Raw genomic sequence first — 13952 nt, 5'->3', positions numbered from 1 at the left:
ACCCAGCCACTCTGGGTGACGTACAACATATAATAAAACAGTTTTAAACAATAAAATTCTACAATAAAAACGTTTTCTAAAATACCCTAACCCACCCCAAATGCCTGCCTGAACAACCACGTTTTTAATGCACGGCGGAAGCCCCTATAGATCTCCTATAACACACCCTTACATGTGTGTAGGAGGCAAGCAGGATCATAATGGCACACCAGCATGTGCCCCGTTGCCCCCTGACTGATGCATACCTCCAGCTCTTTTCAGATGGCAACTGGGGATAAGGAACACATTTCAGCAAATGGGGGTAGTAGGGTTGGCAGTCATAGGCTCTGCTATGACCTGTACATGTTCATTTGAAATGGACCATAGGTGTATAAAATAAGCACATAAGATCTAGTAACAAGCCCCACCGATAATTAATTTTGAGGGAAAATGAAAGTGCATGGGGGTGGGGGAGGCGTGGCATCATGGCAGCAGGTGCCCCCCCCAACTAAGGCATTCATTGGGGAGAACGTTCTGCAGAAGGTATGCAGATACTCCCCCCCCCCCCCATCAGACAGGGTTTTTCACACTAGCTAGCTCTTTTGGACATTCCAGCGGCAATGTAAGTGTACATTTGTTCACCCACATGCACACATCTCTCTGCGCCAGGGGTGGGCAACATGTCGCCCTCCAAATGTTGGACTGCAACTTCTATCACCCCTAGTCAGCATAGCCAATTGTGAGGGATGCTGGGAGTAGCAGTCCAAGAATAGTCCGGAGGGCCAGCAGTTGCTCACACCTGCTCTCCGCAATCCGGATTCCTAATTAAGTAGAGAGCTGCAGCCTGCACAGGAACACTGCAGATGTGAAACAAGCGTGTGTATAGCAAAACGGGTGGAGACATACTAAAATGGAACTTGTTTCTTTTAAAATGGTTTAGGGCACAATCTCATGCAAGTTTAGACGGGGAAAAAGTCCTACAACTCCCAGCATTCCCCAGCCAGCATGGGGCTGGAATGCTGGGAGTTGTAGGACTCCCCCCCCCATCTAAACATGCGTAGGATTGCGCCCCAACAGCCTGATTTAGAAAGGGCTGTGTGTGTAGAAGGTTCCTGCTTGTGTGGTTCTGGTTCCTCACTCCAGAGCAGCCACATTTAAAGCAGACGCGGAAGCACACGGCGAAATGCTCTCTCCCCCCGCCTCCGCCTCCGCGGCATCTGCTCGCCGGCTCCGCAGCGCTGCTCCCTCGGGCGAGCAAGGGTTAAGCACGCGAGGCGTCTCTGAGCTGCCCCAGAAGGCTGGCTCTTGCTGCGGCTGCCTCCTCCTGAGCAGGACTGAAAGCAGCTGGGGCTGTGAAGCGAAGCGGAGCCAAGCGGAGCCGAAGCCGCATCGGCTTGCGTCGTTTTCCGTGGCACGCGAGACTAGCCAGACGCTGCGTCGGTCGCAGGGTCCCCGCTGCAGCAGGTAATCGGGGTTCGTCTCTGCGCCGTGGCGAGGGCGACTCTTCCTCGCGGGATTGCGGGCGTCGGCGGCTTGTGGCGGGCGCAGGGGATGCGGGCTGGGGATCTAGCTAGGAGATTAAGGAACGAGTTTCGCGAAGGAAGGGTTGGCAGCCCTTGCCCCTTCTTTCCTTTGGGGGCTGATTTGGGCCTGCCTTCTCTTCACGTCGAGTTTTTTCCAGAGGATTTTTTGGGGGTAAATCTGTTCGCCTGTCTTCCCCCTCTCCCCGTGGCTTTGCCCTCTCCCCCAATTCAAAACCTTGCTGGATCTTATACTATAGGGAAAGAGAATGGAAAAATAAATAAATCCTGCTTTCGACGCGGCAGTCCTACTTGCTAAGCTGGGTGGGCTGCTTGATCAGACCTCTGAGGTTCCCACGTGACAGGGTTTCTCCCGAGTCGAGGTTCTAGCAACGCTCGACGGCTTTCTGTAGACGCCTAAAGGTAATGAGGAAAGGATTTATGCGCCCAAGGGGGGTGGAAGTAAGGGCGGGGAGACAGTTAAGAAGGGCCACGTCTTCACTTCGGAGAACCAGCTTGGTAAGTAATAAAGGGGAGTCATCGTCTTTCGCTCCTCTCCGATCCATTATTATTATTATTTTGGCTCTACTCCATTCCTGCCTTCCAGCCCTGGGACTCGACAGAGTGATTTATTTATTTATTTATTCTACTTGATATTGGCAGCAAATGAGTGCCCCGTGGCATGCTTCTCCAAGGAAGGAAGGAAGAAATTGAGAGGGGGAGCCTTGGTAGCAGGTCTGCCACTTATTTCTGGTACAGCTCCTGTTCCTTTTAATAAGTGTGCAACAGGCAGAAGTGCAGTAGGTGAAGATCTTCCCAGCATAGAGGGGTAATACTTGGGAATACTTCCTTTTGAGAGTGAAAGGGACTTTCCAGGTGGAGACTGTTGGTTGAAAAACAAGGGTGGATTTCTGTGCAGTGCATTCAGAGGAACAAAGTTCAGATACCTTTCTCCTTGATGCAGAATTCCATTCTGAAGCTGCCTGTGTGGGAATGCAGTGTGTTCAGCTGTCTTAATGGCACCTATTGCTGCATGACAGACAGGCACATGCGCGCGCACACACCAGATGTGGAGTTTTAGCCAGAAGGCTGGAAGTCCAGCATACGGCCCAGACTACTGCACTCTAATGCCAAGGCGTGGGCTTACTGCACTACTCCAAAGATGAATGAAAAGACATCAGGCTACAGGACATTAAACTGGCATTTGAAAAAGGGTGCTTAATGCTGCCACTTTTATTTTGGGGGGAAATCCTCAGCTGATTCATGAGCCAAGGCAATGAAACCATAGACGGTAAATAGCAATCCTTCCTCCTTTCCACCGTCCCTTCCAGCAGAGGCTGGAAAAGAAGAGGGGAGAGGGCCTTTCTAGGCAGGAAGACCCTGGATTTCCCTTGGCTCCTCCTCCTCTGAACATTTCCATTTCTGGGGGTGGGCAGACCAGCATGTATGTGAGAGAAGGCACTGCTGCTCCTGCCTCTGCTTCCTGTATTGCTCACCCTCTCTGGGCACCATGGCTGGGAGGGTTTAGCTCACACCGCTGCCTAGAGAGAGAGTGCAAGCAGCCAGCCTTGCCCACTCACTTACCCTCCCTCTCAGTCGCTCTTTGGGCAGGGCGGCATAGGGGGCATTGAGAGAGCAGCCACCTCATGCTCTGTTCCTTGTGCACACTCTCTGAGTGGTGTGGTACTGGGGACTGGGCCCAGCTAGCCCAGTCCTTAGCAGGAGAAGGTGAGCAGGCAGAGGTGACAGCTGCACCTCTAGGGCGAGTGAGTGGGCCACTAGCACTGGGCATGGAGGGGAAGCTCATAAAGTATAAGCAGTGTGACAGCTGGCTTCATAGAAGCTTTTGGGGGAAAATAATCACCAGAGTAGCCCTTCTGCTCCCTGCCTCTGCATGGCCCCACTAAGCTCGATCCTCCCTGCTGCACTGCCCAGAGAGAAAGGATGAGTGAGCAGGTAGACCATAGCAGAGGGAGAGTGCAGGTGAGGTGATCAGTGGGAGACAGCGGCATCCATCCATTGCTCAGGCCTTGCTGCCGAAATGAGCTTGTGAAGGCAGCAGCTGTTCCTACAAGAGGCTGGTTCCTCCTACTCATCCTCTTTCTGGGTGCCGCAATAGGGAGGATTGGGTTCACTAAAGGTTGAGGTGGCTGCTCCTTCTATGACCGACCCAGTTTGATGCACTGCCCAGAGACAGAGGGTGACTGGGCCGAGATGGCTGCCCTCTCACACCCACTCTGTCTCTCATGGGCCCAGTCCACCCTGTCGTGGTGCCCAGAAAGGGTGAACAAGTGAGAAGAGCTAAGAGCACCCACTGACGACTCTGGCTTGCACACTCCCGGCTCACTCCCCAGAAGCAACAGAGCTCCGAGGAGGAGGTGGCACGGGGGGGGGGGGCTCCCAGCAGGCTGTCGGGGGGTGTTAATAACACATCTGAGGTGGTCATGGTATCCTCAGACTGCAGAGTGGAGGAACTAGCACTGGCCATGGAGGGAAAACTCTGCTCATGGGATATAAACAGCGTGACTGTCGACTTCATGGGAGCTTTTTGGGATAATGATCTCCAAAGTGGTCATCTTACAGACTCTTTGTGGCAGTTTAAAGAGGAAAGATGGATATAGCATACTGTTTCTTGGAAGCATAGAGGCTGACAGAGCTACGCTTCTATATACTCCTGCCAACTTGTAGTAGTCTATCTGATGGGAATGTCTAGAAGGTGCATACCCTCAGTAGACATAGATGCCAGTGTGTAGTGGCACAGTGATTGAATCATTTGATCTGTAAATCATATGTTGGTGATTATGTGGCTCCAGTGAGAGTGAGCCCAAGTGGCAGTCGCACTTGTCTTCAGTTTGTGTGCTCTTTGTGTTTTCGAGGGTACATTTCTGTGTGTCACATATGAAAAAGAAGCTTGAGATTGTTAGGATTGTAATGGAAAATGAATATCATGAATAGATATAAACTCTGTAGTTGGTTACGAAGGCTTTCTTGGGTTCACTGGAATGGAACAGCTGCAATATGCTGGCATGGAACCTTGTTATGGGCACGCTAGGTCTGTTGGGTCACCGTTTATCAGAGAAACTGGAGATGGGAGAGATCTGCAGGATCCATCTTCTGACAACATGCAGCTTCTTGCTTTGTGCTGTGGTAAAGAATGCTGAGTGACAGTGCCATGGCTTGATATGGACAAAAAAACACACCACCTAATAGTCAAATACCGTGGGGTGAATATTTTTTCCAACTGTCAGAAAGAACTATCTACTGGGTACTACTGATCAAGCCTGATTGAAAATGTTGCCCTTCAGTTCCTTCTGGGACTGTAGTACCATGTGTGTCATAACCTGGGAAATGATGTACTGGTACTGACATGCTTTGGGACATTATCCTGGATGTTTAACAGAGGGAAAATAAACTTTCTGTGGAGCAAACCAGTGATTTTATTGTTGGATAATGCCATAGGAAGGTATCAAACAAACACATTTCTCAGGATGTGCCTTCCTAAAATGTAATCTTTGACACTGGCATATCTGATGTATGCCTTTTCCCATCCCGCTCTCTGTTTGTGACACACAACAGTCTGGATGATGTGTGTTAATGTGATCAGAATACTTTGTTACGGAGGGTTGTGGCTTGAATGTGGGGAAACAGCTCTATGATCTTTGAAACCTACAACGAGAGCCAGCATGGTGTAGTGGCTAGAGTGTTGGACTGGGAGCTGGGAGATCTGGGCTCTAGTCCCCACTCGGCCATGTAAGCTCACTGGGTGTCTTTGGGCCAGTCACAGACTCTCAGCCCAACCTACCTCACAGGGTTGTTGTTGTGAGGATAAAATGGAGAGGAGGAGAAGGAGAATGTAAGCCCCTTGGGTTCCTTGCAAGAGGAAAAAAGGCGGGATATAAATGCAATAAATAAATAAATAAATAAATAAACTCTACATATGCCACTAAACATATTCTTACTTCCTTGCTAGGTCATACCCTCCTAGTGTGTGTGTGTGTGTTTGGTAATCTGACCCTTGTACATATCAGGCTGTTGTTTTTCTCTTCCAGTTAATCTTTCACTTTGCCTTTCATTTGTAGGAGTATTAAATCTCCTCTTCATATGCTTCTAAGTTGATATCTTGTACTGTATTGTCTTTTATGGGTGAAGTGTTGGCTTGAATGGGATGAAGTGCTCTCTTTGCCTCTTGTATACTGTTACTGTAGTCTCGGATGTTTCTTGGCTGAGAACTCCGGTGAGCCACAGAAGCATAAAGTTGAAGTGGAAAATTCAAGAATGAATGGCTGGCTGTACTGTTTTATAGACGGAATTGGGCACTGGCCAGTGCTGGATACTTCAGAGGGAAGTTAATGAAAAGCAAGGGAACTTCCTGATATTCTGCATCTTGCATGTATACCGTGCAAGGCAAAAACATGCTGTAAAAACACAAGGCGGCAGGGGTAAGCAACATGGTGCCTTCCAGATGTGTTGGACTATAACACCATAAAACGTGACCATTGACCATACTGGCTGGGGCTGATGGGAGTTGTAGTTCAAAACCAGGTTGTCTATGCCTGGACTAGATGCTTCCTGGTGAACCAGCAGCTTCTGACTGCATGTTGTTCCCCTACTTTTTACCAGCCCATTACCTAGGACTCCCAACAGGAAGGGGGATATTAGATGAACAAGTACTCCTGCTTTACTTGACCATTTCAAAGGTCCTATGGTATGCCTGGTTATTGTATAAGCATGCTGTGCTTCTTGTACCAGTGCTACCTAAGTTGGACCCACACTCTGCAGCATTCTGAAAACTCTACAGCAGCTGCGTTAAATAAAAAACCCGCGCAAGTAGCATGAGAGTGAAAAATAACACTGCAGTGCCTGCATTAATATTAAATACAGGCTCAAGCTAATCTAATATCCAAAAGCTAGAGAGAGCTCCAGAGTGACTTTATTTGCAGTTTGTTCAAGCTCCTATCTGTGATGAACAGAGAAAAGAGGTCCCTTATATGCCTGCAGTGCTATACGGCATCAAATAGAATATGAGTTACTTTCTCCAGTTCTGTTTGTGCAACATAGGCTGGAGCTATATGCATGCACATATTTATCCATGACACTTGGCTAGAGAAGGGAGGGAGTAAACTTATACTGAATTAAACCATTGGTTCATCTAGCTCAGCATTGTCAGCACTGACTGGCAGCAGCTCTCCAGGGTTTCAGGCAGGAGATTTTCCTGCCCTGCATGGAGATGCCGGGGATCAAACCTGGGACGTTCCTCATGCAGAACATGTGCTCTACCACTGAGCTCCAGCCCCTCCTTGAATACTGGTTGAAGGTGCTCAACCTTCAAAGGCAGCAGGTACAAGCCAATTGCTCAGTAAGTAGGATGCCAGGTGCTTAATGGGACTTAGAAGCTATGCAAGGCCCAAATAGCCTTTGTGATTAGGACACGTACCAAGTTCACTTAGGACTTTCTCACATTCCCCCACCCCATATTCTTTATATTTATATAAAGTAGGGACTATAAACTTTATATTCCCTAAATCACTATTGTTCAGAAGTAATGTCATGGGGTATATATCCATTATAATGTATGCATACCTCTCACATAGGTTTAGTTAATACTTGACATTAAAAAGGTGAGGCACATCAGAGTACCAGATATAATAGTGTAAGACCTTTCCAGAACCTGTGCCTGTTCAGATGTAGTTGGACTCAAACTCTCATCAGCCCTGACCACTGGGATGCTGGCTGGGGCTGGTGGGAATTGGAGTCCAGCTACATCTGGAAGTTTTCCACCTCTGCTATAAATGCTGCTGGCTCAGTCTAAGGGGTTGGGTAGATAGTGGTTGGGGATATATACACTGAGACATGCTTGAATATGGGACCAAAATTGGCTTCATTTATTGGCATTCATTTGTCTGAGACTATCCTTGTAACCTGTTTAGTGCTCAGTCTCAGGGTAAAGGCTATTCTTTATTGATTTCCAACATTGCATGTGTAGAATGTGCAGATAAAGCATGCCACAACAACAGGCAAAATGGGATGGGAAGGGAGATCATCACCCAAGACTTCTTCCACCCTACCACCAACAGTGTCGCCCCTTTCCCTCACCTGGCTGCAGATGCATGCTATGATTGCTTGAATTTATAAACCATAGGCTTGAAGGGTTGGACCACTGCAGGATGTGGGAAACCCAATATTGTACAGAATTGTTATGCGGAAGGCTTTATCTGGGTCTCAAATGATCTCATCGTAATGCTTGATGTCAAGCTGACCTTTCCAGTACAAATGGTGGTACTTGAAGCAACGAGGCCTAGGAAGCATTGATCATAACTGAGACTGTGGAAAGGAATTAAAGGAAGGTGAGAGAGGCTGTGCTTATGTTCTTTTCCTTCTTATAATTCTCTCTTGTCTCTATCTGCTTGGACTCACACACATGCACGTGCACACATGCGATCTGTGTTATAGATGAGGTGAGGCAGAACCACAGGACCTGTCTGACATGTGAATTGCAGCTTAGTGTTAGATTGTGATGCTCAAGTAGACCTTGCCAATGAAAACAGTTGTCTACTGTATCAGCAATATTCCGTAGAAGACTAGTTAAACGTTTGCTCAAACTGTGTGTTCCTTGCCCCTTCTGTTCCTGTGTTTTCAAGGATGGCATATCTAACTTCCACTGAATAAAAAAACCATCCTGGAAATGAAATAAGAGATCATCTCAGCCCTTTTAGGGTCAGAACTCCAGCTGAATTTGGCTGCTCCCCTGACTATTGTGTGCAGTGCCCTCTGAAGACTAGCCAAGGCCGTGCCTAATAAAATCCATAAACATTTCCTGTGTATGCAGTTGTCTGACTTAATTCAGCAACTCAAGAGTATTGGCTTGAACAAGACTCGTCCAGTGAAGCGGTGGTTGTGTAGATGCTAAAGAAGTTTTAGGTTAACCTCTTGGGGCTCATCCTGTACCAGAACTGTGTCTAAGTACATGATATAACTGCACTTGTGCATATTTGTCCTTGTCTCTTCCTTCCCTTCCCATCCCCTTCACCCCACTAAAACTGAAATTGTGAACTCCTTGGGGGCAGGGATCAATGATCTTGCTTACATTACTCTGTAAGCTACTATGTATACTGATGGCGCTATACCAATAACAAGCCTATTGAACAAAAGGAAATAAACATGGCAGGATCTGCTGCTATAAAATGGCGTATATGTACCCTGTCATCTAAACCTCCTTCACGAGTTAGTCCTACATGAAGTGTAATTGTAGAACATTGATGGAACTTCTGATGGGGCTTTCTTCTGCTATTATACACTCATATAAAAGTCATTGTTGAATTCTTCGCTGAATACATGCATTGTATTTTTACTGCTGACTGTGTGGCTGTATATTGTACTGGCATAACTTTGAATTGTTGGGAGATCTAGGGTCTGAACTCCCTAAAACTGTTCTCTGAAGTGGAAAACCATGTCCTTTCAGCAAAAGCTCTATCTTAATCAACGATATTTTCCCACTGAGGCTATGATATGATCGCTTCATATTATGGCTATTTCTAAAATAAAACTTATGGCTGTCAGCAGCGTTTCCCCACCTCGAAGTGAGTTTTGAGTGTAGGCTCAAAAAAGGAGGGATGAAAATAATATTTGCAATTTCTAAAGTTGGTAAGGATCCACCTTTTGGGATAAAATCTAAAGTCCTACTCAGAGAAGACCAATTGAAATGAATAGGACTTAAGCTGGGTCTTATTTATTTCAGTAGGTGTACTCTAGGACTTATGTTTGATTTTACCCTCTATATCATTATATATCAGTGGATCGTAAGATCCTGTTTCAAACATGACTCTAAACCATAGTTCACCATTATGGGGATGGCTTTGCTCAAGTTTTGGGTGCAAGCAATCCCCTTGCCCTCTGGCATGGTCAGAAGGAGATTAGAAACATCCACTTGCTGGTTTAAATGAGCTGAGTTCTTTCCCATCATCTGCTATGTGCTCTTTTTTAATTGGAGATTGAACTTGGGGCTGCATGAATGTTTAATACTGATATATGCTCTCCTGTCAACTTCTTCTAATACAGTTTAGTATCCTTGGTGTTAGCATTGTTACAATATACACCAAGAAAACACTATTCTGTGCTTAAATAACATGCAGACTGAATGCATTTAGTCCTAGAATTTTTACTGGCTTTTGCAGAGCCAAACCATATGTACAAAGCACAAAGGGCAAAGAAGAAGATGAGATGTAGGCCTGTAAGAATGGCATATGCAATGAGGCAAGGCTCTGGGGAAAGATGTTGAATTGCACAAGTATCCTGTTACCACATTGATATAAAATAATATGCATAGTTTTACGTAGCTGACGGTTATATGTCAGTTCCCCTGAGATTATATTGGAATATACTTTCCTGGACTGGTTGTATACACTGTTAATACCAGATCTTTCTCCACCTTTGTCCTAACCCCTTTCCCCTAATCACTCATTGGAGGGGGGTGGAAATCCATTCAGCCCCCTCCCGTCAAATCCTAAACAGTTATGCACACTTGCCCAACCTCTCTTCCTTTTTCTGCTTGCAAAATTTTGGAGTTTCTGGCTGTGGAACTCACATCAAAATCAAAAGCCTCTGTTATAAATAGTTGATTTGAGGAACATATTTAATTCAGTAGTGTAATCACCTCAGTTCTTAAGGCTATACACAGCAAGCTTTAATATGAGAAATGAGAGTGATCAGAGGGGGCAGTGAGTGCTTCAGCAGGTGAAGAATTCACACACAAGAGTCTCAGGTTGCATCTTTGTCCATCATTACCACTAGGATCAATGGGGCTGTCTGGGAAAAACGTGTGTTGGAATCCTGTTCTTGAAGGCTTAGTAATTAGAACATGCGAGAAGAGGGCGCCACATGGCAATAATTAAAAGATGAATGTGTGAAAGACGGTTGGCTGTGCAAAATTTCCATCTTTTTCTGTAATGGAACAGTATGAAACTATATTTGCTTCTGCTAATTATTTAATAACTCGCAGATCTTTGGCTAGCTTGTAATCCTCGCCCCCCCAATGAACATTGACAAAAGAACAGTGAGTAACTAGCAAGCTATATTGCTAAGATTGAGTTAACATGGAGAGCCTGAGTTGCGAGAGAGTTCGATTGCTCAAAGGAGAGGTTGCTAGGGTTGAACCTTTTTGGCTTCAGGCTTTCGCAGATGCAATTCTTAATCCAGATTTCACACCTTCCGCCTCCCAAAGCAGCAAGAGGGTGCAGAAGGTGGGATGCCAGTGAGGAAGATATGGCTGAGAATAGAGCAGCAGAGGAGGAAGAGTGGCCAATGCAGGCAAGTCACCTGCCTAGACGGAGATGTGGAGATCAGTAGCAGAAGGGAGCTGTGTAAGCATGGAGGTAGAGCAGAGAAGAAACTTTCCTGTGCTAGATAACCCCTCTGTCCACCTCTTCACTCCCAACTTCTTTTTGAGGCTGGGCGGCAGGTGCTGGCAGAGCGCTAGGGGCAGGCCATGCCAGATAAGGGGAACAAGGGAAAGATGTGTAGTATCTGTCCCCTGCTCCGGGCCTGTCCAGAGCCAAAGGATGGCTGGGGGAGGCGTGACCCCATCTTCTGGCCTTCGTTTGCTGCTCTGCAATGCCAGGTCTGTTACCCAGAAAACCTCCCTCATCCATGACATGATCCTGGATGAGGGTGCAGACCTGGCATGTATTATGGAGACCTGGCTGGCCGAGGCTGCTGCTCCAACCCTTGCAGCCATTTGTCCAGCCGGATTTTCATATGCACAGCAGCCGAGGGCTGGGGATCGGGGAGGGGGAGTGGCTGTTATCTACCGAGAGTCCTTGGTCTTCACCAGACCCCCTCTCCGGGAGACCAAGGTTGCTGAGTGCATGTACTGGAGGTTGGGCCTGAAGGGCAGTCTGGGGATTCTGCTCGTGTACCGTCCACCCCGCTGCACGACTGACTCCCTGGCCGAGGTGCTTGAGGTGATCTCTGATGTGCGTGTACAGTCCCCTAACTTATTGGTGTTGGGGGACTTCAACGTACATTCGGAGGCCATCCTCACAGGAGCACCTCGGGACATCATGAAGACCATGGTCTCCTGGGAGCTGCACCATATTCTAACTGGGCCCACCCATGTAGCCGGTCATGCGCTAGACCTTGTGTTTGTTTCTGGAGAAGCGGGGAGTGATCTGGAAGTCGGGGGTATATCCACCACCCCCTTGTCATGGTCAGATCACTATCTGGTGACGTTGGACTTCTCGGTTCCACAACCCCTCCGCAGGGGTGGAGGACCCATTAAAATGGTCTGCCCCAGGCGTCTTATGGATCCAAATGGATTCCTGAACATGCTTGGGGATTCTCTGGGGCACACCAATGGCCACTCGGTCGAGACCCTGGTGGGTGGCTGGAATGCCGCAATCACTGGGGCATTAGATTAGGTGGCTCCGAAACGCCCTCTCCCCCTGAACAGGGCTCGGACTGCACCATGGTTCAATCCGCGGTTACGAGCTCTGAAACAGGAGGTGAGACGGCTAGAGCACCGGTGGCGGAAGTCTTGCTCCAAAGACGATCAGACACGGGCTAGAGCTGTATCTTCAGCCTATCACATGGAGGTGAAGGCAGCAAAAAAGGAATATTATGCTGCCTCTATTGCGTCTGCAGAGTGCTGTCCCAGGAGGCTGTTCCAAGTGGTCCGGAGCCTGGTCGGTCCTGTGGCTCCTGAACCACTGGAGCATTCTAAGGCCTCCTGTGAGGCCTTGGCAAGGCACTTTGCAGATAAAATTGATCAGATTAGGTGTGTTACTCTGCATGCTGTGGATACAGTTAGTGAGCAAGAGGTGGCCTGTGGCAAACCAGTTTTGTGGGATCGGTTCCAGCTTCTTCCTCCTGATGAAGTGGACAAGGTGCTTTCATCTGTAAGGCCGACCACCTGCTTACTTGATCCTTTCCCATTGTGGCTCATTATGGGCTGCAGAGAGAGACTGGGTGAGGGGATCAGGGCGGTGGTGAACTCCCTTGAGGAGGGAGTGATGCCATCAGCCCTCAAGGAGGCAGTGATAAGACCGCTCTTAAAGAAGCCCTCCTTGGATCCTCAAGTTTTGAACAACTTTTGCCCAGTCTCAAATCTGCCATTTTGGGGCAAGGTGATTGAGCGGGTGGTGGCGATGCAGTTGAAGGCACACTTGGAAGAAACCGATTATCTAGACCCATTTCAGTCGGGCTTCAGGCTTGGGCATGGGACAGAAACGGCCTTGGTAGATGATATGAGGAGGGCTCTGGATAGGGGTGAATGCTCCTTCCTTGTTCTCCTCAACCTCTCAGCGGCTTTTGATACCGTTGACCGCGGTATCCTCCTGGACCGCCTGGAGGGGTTGGGCATTGGAGACACCGTATTGCGGTGGTTCCGGTCCTTCCTCTCTGGCAGGTACCAGAGGGTAGCACTGGGAGAGGAGGTTTCGGACCCGTGGCCACTCACTTGTGGGGTGCCACAGGGTTCCATCCTCTCCCCGATGCTATTTAATATCTATGTGAAGCCGCTGGGGGCTATCATCAGGAGGTTTGGGGTGTGGTGTCATCAATATGTGGATGACACGCAGCTCTACCTCTAATTCAAATCTTCACCAAGGTTGGCCGTAGAATCCCTGTCCAAATGTCTGGAGACGGTGAGTGGCTGGATGGGGAGGAATAAGCTGAAGCTGAACCCTGACAAGACCGAGGTACTTTTGGTGGGAGACAAGAGGAGGCTGGGGGATGTTGACCTGGTGTTGAATGGGGTACGGCTACCCTTGAAAGACCAGATCCGCAGCCTGGGGGTCATTTTGGACTCCCAGCTGTCCATGGAGGCTCAGGTGTCAGCTGTGAGCTGGACAGCGCTGTACCAACTCCATCTGATACGGTGGCTGCGCCCCTTCCTTCCCAACCATCTGCTCCCATTGGTAGTACATGCCCTGGTCTCCTCTCGTTTAGACTACTGTAATGCGCTCTACGTGGGGTTACCCCTGAAGACGGTTCGGAAGCTGTAGCTAGTACAGAATGCAGCGGCTCGCCTGATTAAAGGCAGCTGCCGGCGAGATCACATCACTCCAGTGCTGAAGGAGTTGCACTGGTTACCAGTTGTTTTCCGGGCCAAATTCAAGGTGCTGGTTTTGACCTTTAAAACCCTATATGGTTGCGGCCCAGCCTATCTTAAGGAGCGCCTCCAGCAGCACCAGACAGGCCGCTTAACAAGATCAGCCTCGGATGGCCTTCTCTGTGTCCCATCAGCCAGGACAGCTAGACTGGTGGGGACGAGGGAGAGGGCCTTTTCTGTGGTGGCCCCCACTCTGTGGAACTCCCTCCCTAGGGAACTCCGCCATGCCCCCTCTTTAATGAGCTTCCGCCGTGCATTAAAAACGTGGTCATTCAGGCAGGCATTTGGGGTGGGTTAGGGTATTTTAGAAAATGTTTTTACTGTAGAATTTTATTGTTTTAAACTGTTTT

General features: G+C 48.3%; 1 protein-coding gene across 2 annotated transcripts in view; it reads left to right on the top strand.

Moving 5' to 3' along the window:
• Positions 1-1309: 1309 nt before the first annotated feature.
• Positions 1310-13952, top strand: part of CD82 (CD82 molecule) — a 104491-nt gene continuing 91848 nt past the window's right edge. The window contains exon 1 of one of the 2 annotated variants that reach the window (XM_084850663.1): positions 1310-1443. The gene's annotated coding sequence lies outside the window, so the exon portion shown is untranslated. Of the gene's footprint in view, positions 1444-1468; positions 2019-13952 lie in introns of those variants that run through there. The other variant, XM_084850670.1, reaches the window with a different exon arrangement.

Source organism: Heloderma suspectum, chromosome 1 (genome assembly GCF_057233095.1).
Source record: "Heloderma suspectum isolate Gila_16-S chromosome 1, 16-S_ref, whole genome shotgun sequence".
In the NCBI taxonomy this organism is placed as follows: domain Eukaryota; kingdom Metazoa; phylum Chordata; class Lepidosauria; order Squamata; family Helodermatidae; genus Heloderma; species Heloderma suspectum.
This window is presented reverse-complemented; position numbering and strand designations above follow the sequence as displayed.